The sequence below is a fragment of the Otolemur garnettii genome, unplaced genomic scaffold (genome assembly GCF_000181295.1).
Source record: "Otolemur garnettii isolate 467f Iridium unplaced genomic scaffold, OtoGar3 scaffold00047, whole genome shotgun sequence".
Lineage (NCBI taxonomy): Eukaryota > Metazoa > Chordata > Mammalia > Primates > Galagidae > Otolemur > Otolemur garnettii.
The window spans coordinates 707,483-717,076 of NW_003852442.1; the positions used below are offsets into that span (position 1 = coordinate 707,483).

The window sequence follows — 9,594 nt, forward strand, 5'->3', positions numbered from 1 at the left end:
GCTCAGTGGAGGAAGCCAGACTCTAAGACTCCCAGGTTACACGACTCCGCTTACATGAAATGTCAAACAGAGCAACTCCAGACACAGAAAGTAGATTAGTGGCTGCCAGGGGAGAGGGATGGGGCTGGGGAGTGAGTGCCGATGGGATGGGATTTCCTTGTAGGATGCTGAGAATGCTCTAGAACTAGACAGTGGCGATGGTTGCCCAACACAGCGAGTGCATGAAATACCACTTTAGTGAATTGCACGCTTGAAAACAGTTAAAAGGGTTTATGTTTGCATGTATTTGACCACGAGGAAATGTTTTTCATGGCGTGGGGGGAAGAAAAAAAGAATATGGCTTATCCTATCATCCACCATCAAGATCTGCCCGGCCGGCCCCTCCCTGTCCCAGAACAGAGCGTGCTCCGTTTTACAAGGCGCAGAGTGAGTCCCCCTTCCGTGAAGGTCTGAGCAACTATCCCCCTCAGCTAGCTGAAGATGAAGTGAAATAAAATTATGCCTGGGTTTATTTTCCTTTCCTGACAAGCCACCAGCCCCTTTGAGTGATGCTGGGTTTCACATCTGGGACTGATCAAAAACCAGTGAGTTTGCACAAAAAAAAAAAAAAAAAACCCTCCTGAGTCAGGCAAAGGCAGACACACAGGCACCTCCCCCATACACAGCAAATTACACTGGTGACAGAGGAAAGAAGTACTCCAGGTCCCCAAGACCATAGAGGTCAGTGTTGGAGGACCTGCCTCAAATGCAACTTAAAAAGGGCTGTATATTCAATCTGGGACCTTTGAGAAATGAAGTTCAGGGGCCGTAAGGGCCCCATACTCTTTCCCTGGCTGTAGGCCTCCCCCATCAGGCCAACTCTCTTCTCCTGTCCAGCAGTGGGACCCTGGGAGCCCGCACGGGTCTGGGGACTAGGGCAAGGCTCTCAGTGGCTACAGACCGGTATCTGTCGGGAGAGTTGAGCCAGAGTCCAAAGTCAGTGCCTCCCCGTCTGACCTCGCCCCCCACCCCATCCCTGACAATATTTCAAAGCACCCACATGGCACAAGACACGTTAACTAGTAGTAAGCTGTATCACAATAGTCACGTGGCTCACCACTGGACAAGCACCTTCTCCCAGAATCTGGGGCAGAGCCCAGCCAGGACGGCAGCTCCACCCCACCCTGGCTGTGTCATGCTGGGCACATGCCCTAATCATCCTGAGCCTCAGTGTACTTCCATAAAACGGACCCAGCTCGGAGCAGCCAGGGAGACCATCCAGGAAAACCCTGGCACATCTGGTCTGTGCTAAATGCTAGATAAACGTCAACTGCTGGTGTTATGATAAATGTCATTCTTCTTCCTCCTACTCTCACAGCTTTAAGGGATTCTGCAAAAATCAAAATTGCCCTCTGTTTCTCCTCCCTGGGGACCTCATCCAGCTGTTTTACTGGACTCGTTTCTGACAAAACGCTGTCTGTGTGAAGGTCAGGTTGGGAGATAGAACTAGCAGTGGGCAGAAGTGTCCGAAAGGAAGCAGGACTTGGAGATCAAGTGCAGGGTCTGGAGTCAGACCCACCTGAGGGGGAGACCGTCCTGCCCAGATGGGGGCTCTTGCCTCGTTGAGCCTCAGTTTCCTCAGCTATGAAATGGGCAGTAAGCGGCAGGCTGCCCTGGTGTGCTGTAGGGATGATTATAAAGCAGATAAAGTCCAGAGCATGGGCCTTGTGTTGCCCTATAGGCAATAAAGCCCCACACCTGCTCCTTCTCCCGTGTGGAAATAGCCATTTTCGGCAGAAGCAGAAAATTGGGAGCATAAAACACAAAGAGCCCTGGACGGCCGACAGTGACAACCGAGTAGCCCCAACCTGTGGGAGAGAGGCCATGCTCAGTCTATTCTGCAGGACGCTGATCTCTCAACCCCAGACTCTGGATGGAATAGGCAGGTTCACCCCATTCTGCCAGGACAAGGAATCCAGAGGCTCAAAGGGGAAACTCACAACTCCATTCATGGTTGCAAGGTAAGCTGGCACTTGCACAAGCTCCCAGATGCTGCTTTTGGCCAGAGCAACAACATGCCTTTTGGCAGAAAGACGCCAAATTCAGGTCAGACAGCAGTGGCCAGGCATCAGCTAAACTCCGCCCAGCTTGTCCGCTAAACCAGCCCTTGGGAACGGGAGGGGGTGTGGGGGGTCTGCACTACATGAGAGGCTGACCCTGGCTGTCTCCATCTGAGGCAGCTAATTTCCCCAGGACTCCAGAGCAAGCCCCTCAGCTCCAGCACAAGGAGTTTTGCAGATGCCTGGAAAAGTGTTTCTGGAAACTTCAAGAACTCCAGCATGGCCCCACACCTGGACACATCCATCTGAAGCTTTGGAGGCAGACAGAGCCCTGGCTCTACTGAACCAACTCACTTTACCTCTCTGACCCTCAACATCTTCATCTAAAATACAGGAAGAAGGCAGCTGCCTTGCAAATGAAATCACAGTGGCTCTGCAAGCCTCAGAGCAGAACGCACAGCGCTCCCATGGGCAGAACACGTTCTAATGCCTGCCACATCCGCGCCATCAACTTGCCCCTTAACGACGCCTACTACAGAGCACAGGAACGCAACAAATGCACACCCTCCAGGGAGCGCAGTTCTGCTCTCAGACCGGCTGTGAATCCCAGCTCCTTGGCTTCTTAGGAGTCAGCAGCTGGGCAAAAGAGTTGTCCTCGCTGAGCCTCAGTGTCTTCACCTGTAAAAGGGCGTGCCGCAAAACGAGTTCCGAGATGCAAGTGGAGCACGCAGTGCCTGCACGCAGGAAGCCCTGAGACCGGCTCCTAGAGATTAGGGAGAGTAGCGGAGCTCAGTCTGCAAAATAGAGAGGACTTGAAGTCACGCTTACCTCCGCAGGGCTCCAACCACAACTTCTATGCCGGCGTCTCCCGCGTCGAGCAGCGGCAGCAGCAGCAGCAGCGCGGTTACCACGGGCGGGTTGATCGCAGCACAGTAGACACCACAGATGCCCAAGGATGCGAGTTGGTCCTGAGACTCAGAGCGCAGCCTTTTGTAGGCTGCCCAAAGCCCGGAGGCCACGCCCTCCTGACGCCCGGGGGCGCTGATAGGGCCGCGCAGCCCGGCCCCGCCCGGTCCCTGCCCTTGGCCCCGCCCCGCGGGCTCAGAGAGCTGAGGGAGTCTCGAGCGCCGGAGGGCCTCGGGGTCTGCCACCTGGCATCTGGGGCCGGCTTGAGACCCGGATGCGTCGGTTTCTTTGCTGTGACCACGCAGGAATAGTTTAGTGGAGCGCTCGCTTTACTGTGCGCCCCGTCCAGTGTCAAGCACTTTCCACCAGTGGTTTGAGTATTTACTAAATCCCGGCTGTTTGTGGTTCACCTGGAAAGTGGGAGTTGGGAGGTGACCCGGCAGGATAGAGTCAAATGAAGTCGGCAAGGGCTGGGGTCTGTAAACGGTGGCGACCAGTGAACTTTCTCTGAGTTTATTCTTACCCTCTTTACGTAGATTAAAAAAAAAAAGGGATAGTGTATTCATCATACACACACACACACACACACACACACACCCCAATTTGCAGACAAAGGAACCAAGACTGGGGGTGTAGCTAGCTCCAGGAGCTAATACAGAGATTAAAGGGGAGCTAATACAGACGTCCCAGCACGTGTCCACAGAATCCCAGGAGGTGGAAATTGTTCACTAATCAGGTTCACACCTGGCTCTGACCCATTCGGAGATGCTTCGTATCTTTAACCAGTGCAGGTATATACATAAACCAACTTACAGCCAGAAAAAGATTGCCTTTGAAATGTGTAAATCCAAGTCCCTTGTTGGCAGGTGAAGAAACAGGCTAGACCAGCAAAGGGCCTCCTGTGTGCTCCCCCCTCACGTCTGCAGACATCCCTTGCTGCAGGCTCAGGGCTGGGCTGGGCAGGAGGGAGCCTCTCCAGGTTGCCCCAGATGCATAACTAGCCCATTCCACCTGCACCCCTTCCAAACACCCAAGGCTCTGTGCCGACACAGACCCCCTGGGAGCTCAGATTGTGGGGGTCTCAGTCCAGTCAGAGCATGTGGGCGTGACAAGGATGACAGATGACCAAGTGTGTGATGTGGAAACCCTTGCCCAGGATCCTGGTGCAACTTAAACACAGATAAAAAATAAGGCAGATAAAGAATAACACAGATGTTCTCTTTATCTCCCTGCCCCCCTTCCTTTCCTTTTCTTTTCAGTTTTTTTTTCAAATGTAAGCACATATTTAATTTTATTAAACAATTCCGTTTGCTTTTCTAGAGTAGTTATACCAGTTTGCATTCCTTTTTTTATACAAACTATTTTTTTTTTGCATTTATGGGGTTCAGTGTACTGATTTGATATACAATGTGAAATGCTTACATTGCACTGATTAACACATCCATCACAATTATACTCTTTTCTTAATAGTTTTGAAATGTACGATTGCATCATGCATGCTCCCTCCTCCCGCCTCCCCCTCCCCTCCCCTCTCTGTCCTCTTCCCTTCTACTTTCTGGACTATAGTTATGTTTTACCATTTGTATGAATGTATAGGTGATTATATATTGATTTCATAGAAGTATTGTCTTCTCAGATTTTTTTTTTTTTTTTTGGAGACAGAGTCTCACTATGTTGCCCTCAGTAGAGTGTCGTGGGGTCACAGTTCACAGCAATCTCAAACTTTTGGGCTTAAGTAATTCTCTTGCCTCAGCCTCCCAAGTAGCTGGGACTACAGGCGCCCACCACAATGCTCAGCTATTTTTTGTTGCAGTTGTCATTGTTGTTTAGCAGGCCCAGGACAGGTTCGAACCTGCCAGCCCCAGTGTATGTGCTGGTGCCCTTAACCACTGAGCTATGGGCACCGAGCCTTCTAAGTTTTTAAAACATCATTTTCAGATCAACTGTCATTCATCCAATGCTTACTAAGCACCTACTATGTGCTGGGCTGTTTCAAGGGCCAAAGGATCAGTGAATAAGACTGTTCCAGAACAGTCCTTGGTCTGACAAAGGACAAACCCATGGGGAGAAGAGATTTGTATTAACAGATGCTCCTAGGTACCTGGCCCCACAAACATCCTCCTCACCCTCCACAACCCTCTGAGGCTGGTACCATCATCAGCCCCATTTTTACAATAAGAGAATGGGGAACAGAGAGTGTAAGTCACTTTCCCAAGGCCACACAGCTCCCAAATGAAGGAACTGGTATTTGAGCTCACACTCTTGCCCACCCAGCTGCCAGTCCCAGTGACCTTTAGACCTTGGGTGCAGGAGAACAAAATAATCCACGTCAGCAAAGTGGAAGGGAAGCGACACAGACTCAGGCTTTTCTGGAGCCCAGCATTTGAATGGAGGGTTGGTGTGGTTAATAATGGTGTGTAATAATAATCACAACTAATCCATCCTCCACACCCCTACAGATGCTTTTTGTGGCAACCCTGTAGGCTCCTTGCTGGCCCTGGATGGATCTGGGGACACCCTTCCCAGCCCAGACATTCCAGGGACACTGTGGGTGGAGGCTTTGCAAGCCTGGCAGCCCCAAGCTAAGCTGCTGCCCCAGTTCCAAAGCTCTCCAGACCCTCCCCTCCTTCTCTCCCACTGTGGTCCCCTCCTCACCTGCTCCCCTCCTTTCCACCTCCAGGGCCCGACCACACTCACCACTGCAGCTGCCAGCCAGGCGCACCTCCATGTGCCAGGCATCATGCACAGAGCATCACAAGCACCATCTGGACAATTATTGGTCCTATTTCCTAGATGGGGAAACTGAGGCTCAGACAGGTGAAGGCCCTTGTCCAAGGTCACTTGGCTGTTCAGATTGGTGAGATGAGACCAGTGTCCCAGGAAAGTCTGATCATTCAAGGCAAAGATCAAGGTCTTTGTCTCTTGCCTCCGTGTGGTTGCTGTAGGGCTGATGGCTCTTGTCCTCACACCAATCTCTTTTTCTCCAGTTATTTTTATTGGAGGCTCTTATTGGACAATTAGAGCCGGGACTGGAGGGAAGGGGGTTCCAGTTTCTCATTTTTCCTGGCGCACTCTTTCAGCAGCTGAATGACAGTAAGTACGTTCCCAGGCAGAAGGTCGCCAGGCCTCAACTTGGCATCAAAGATCAATAACAATTTGAGTCAAGGAGGCACGGGGGTGCCACTGGTGATATGTGATATGTGAACCCAAAAAACAGGAAAGACGGCCACAGTTCTCTACTGACTGGTGCCCACATGATTCTGTGAGGCTGTGGGTGGGACTGCCCTGTCTGCCTTGTTGGAGAGAAGCATGCGTGGGTGGGCTCTGCAGTGTACACTGGCAGGACACACTTGGGGACAATGCAAGTGCTGCCAGTGAGGACATCTGGGACAAGAAAGGACATTTGGGGGGCAACTCAAGGAGTGGCAGAGACATACAACTGGTGGCACCGTCTCGAGGGTCCTGGGACAGCCCATGTGCTCAGCACACCACCTGCTGCGGGTTAACACCCAGATGGGAACCAGTAATGTCAAGTTCATCACCTAGTGAAGCCTCACAGGATTCCTGCGTCCTGTTCTCATGCCAGTGCTGTGAGATTTGGGATCTGTAGGATCCCCATTTAACTGAGAAGAAAATTAAAGTTCAGATGCATCAAACCAGTGTCCTGGCAAGAGATACAGAGAGGGTGAACCCAGCCAGCTAGAAAACCTGACCTTGAAACAATTCCAGAATGTGTTAAGTAATTGCTTATAGGTCAAAGGCAGTGCTCTCACTCCCCACTCTCCCCTCTCCCCTCCTCTACCCCACCTATTAGCTTTCTACTAATGAGAGCTATTGGCTGAGGCAATGAGAAGGTTAGGGGGGCTGTGCTGTTGAAATCTTCAGTTAGAGAATACTGGAACATTCAGGGAAGCTTTAGTCACAGGTCTCGGGTTAGAAATGGTTTTATAGATTTGAAATATAAAAAATGATTATCCTGGATTATTACCCCATAGCACTTGTGAATCCTTCCTTCCTAGGTAAGGAAAAGTTCGTAAAAAGTGATAAGGCTGCCAACTCATCAACACTCAGGGTGACACAGTTTGTGTCAACACAAATGCCACGATGCCAGTTTCCCGTTCTCTAACTCAGCACCAGATCACTTTTACCACAATAGTCCCCAGCAGAGGCACAGAGAGCTTGTGTATCTTATCTGTTTTCTTTCTTGGTAGGAAGATTCTTGATTTCTACACGGACATTGTCACTTGGCCAAAAGACGATATTCCACAGCCTGACTTGCCGCTTCTCCTGTCCACAGAACTAAGTTTTTGCCACAGAGAAATGAGTGTAATAGTCATGTATGACTTCTAGGATGTCTTCTTAAAGGTGCAAGGTGTGTCCTTCTTGGTCTTCTTCCTCCCTTCTGCCTGGAATGTGGACGTGATGGCTGGAGCATAGCAGCCATGTCGGACCATGAGGGACCTTGGGAACAGAAGCCAGAGACAGGGGATCTTGAGTTCCTCACACTACAGGTCTCTCCATCGGTCCCCCTGCCTGTGTTAGATTTCTTTTACATAAAGGAGAAATCAATCCTATCCCCATTTAGGTGCAGAGGAGGGGCACAGTCTTTGTTGCTCACAGTGGCTAATCCGGATACACCCTTAATTTAAAAAGGAAAATAGATCCAATGTTGGAACAAAGGAATGCTTTTGTTATTGTTTCTTAGTTTTCTTCCCTTTGAATTCTCCATCTGGCATCTCTTCATCCTCGAGGGGGAAAACCACAAAACTCGGAAGTATGAGGACATCTCTGCAAAAGTGGGGGAGGCTCCGTTTCACAACTGTATAAGAGACTCCTTGCTCATGCGGCTTTGCAATCGGGAACCAAACCCATGTCTGAAACATACCTGGGCTCCTGCCATGCCTGAGTTCCTGCCCTGTCTTGTTTCTCTGACATCCAAGTGCAGGAGTCAGAGAGCTGGGACGATGACCAGGAGCGGGAATGCCTCAGAACCTGGGCCGGGGGCTTCACACACGAGGTGTGGTGTTTCTGGAAGATTCTAAACCTGCTTCGCCCTTTGCAATGTGACTTTGCTCCTGGTCTGCTAGTCTTTCCCTTGGACCTTGGTTGGCCATCTGACTACTTTGGCCCACAGAACATGGTGGATGTGATGGTGCATCATCTGTCACAAGCCTGGGACTCGTGAAGAAGCCCTGTCCAGCCAACATGGCGGTGCCTGCGCATGAAGAAGCCCTGTCCAGCCAACATGGCGGTGCCTGCGCATGAAGAAGCCCTGTCCAGCCAACATGGCGGTGCCTGCGCTGACGGCATCACCAGCTGCCTGGGACCCGCCAGCCCTGCTCTATCTCCTCCTTTTCACCTGTGTGAAGGAGTCCCAGTGAGACTCACAAAAAGGTCACCAGTTGCCAACCCCCAGAACATGGGGATAATACATCGTCATTGTTTGAGGCCTCTACCCTTTGGGGTGATTTGTCACGCAGCCAAAAGCTAACAAACAGATCATGACAAACCTTACTAACTAAGCAGAGAACGTTCTGGAAGCCACACATTTCACCTCCAACACAGCCAAATTCCCACTGAAGAATTCTAGGGAATATTCAGTACTTCTGTCACAGGCTGAACCATGTCCCCCAGCAATTCACCCGTGGAGGCTCTAACCACCTCCAGCTCACTGTGTCTGGAGGTGAGGCCTTTAACAAGCTAACTGAGGGAAATGAGGCAATTCAGGGTCAGGCGCCGTGGCTCACACCTTTAATCCCAGCACTCTGGGATGCTGAGGTGGGTGGTTTGCTTGAGCTCAGGAGTTCGAGACCAGCCTGAGCAAGAGTGAGATCTCATCTCTAAAAATAGCTGGTCATTGTCGCGGGCGCCAGTAGTCCCAGCTACTTGAGAAGCTGAGGCAAGAGGATCACCTGAGCCCAAGAGTTTGAGGTTGCTGTGAGCTATGACAGACAGCGCTTTATTGAGGGTGACAAAATGAGACTCTGTCTCAAAAATAGGCAATTCAAGGGTGCATGACCCGACCTGACTGGCTTCCTTGTAAGAAAAGGAGATTAGGACACAGACTCTACTCAGAGGGAGGACCACATGTGGACACAGCCAGGAGATGGCCGTCTGCAACCTGCAGAGAGAGGGCCCAGGAGAAACCCACCCTGTGATGTCTGGAGGGCAGACTTCTGGTCTCCAGAACCTTGAGGGACTAGATTTCCCTGGTTTATCTCAAACCCAAGCAAACAAGCACAGCCTCCTGCAGCTCTGGCCAGGCCTCGTCACCCCGGAAACTGCATCCTGCCTCCCCTTCTCTGCACCTGGGAACCAAACGTCTGGGTTGGCCTGAACTTGGTCACTATTTCGTCAGCCTCGGGAGAGGGAGTGGCCTCCTTTCTCACCCAGGACTGGAGCGCCCAGCTGATGAGCCCAACCCCAGGCATCCCAAAGGGACACCTCCGCTGGGTCATTGATGTCTCCGGCTCTGTCTCCAGGCTTCCTACCTCTTCTCCCAAAGAGGGGCCATCCTGCTATCTGCGCTAGGACATAAAGGTCATGGTGAAGTCCAAAGGGGAAAGGCAGGGAAGTTTTCTCACAGCCCCTAGAGACGAGAGCTCTTTCTGGGATTCCAGCCCTAAGCACCCCACCTGCCGCTCACAGG

General features: G+C 51.3%; 1 protein-coding gene across 1 annotated transcript in view; it reads right to left on the bottom strand.

Moving 5' to 3' along the window:
- CRISPLD2 (cysteine rich secretory protein LCCL domain containing 2) overlaps positions 1–2,937 on the bottom strand; it is a 63,613-nt gene extending 60,676 nt beyond the window's left edge. The window contains exon 1 of the mRNA XM_003791289.3: positions 2,868–2,937. The gene's annotated coding sequence lies outside the window, so the exon portion shown is untranslated. The remainder of the gene's footprint in view (positions 1–2,867) is intronic.
- Positions 2,938–9,594: the final 6,657 nt, after the last annotated feature.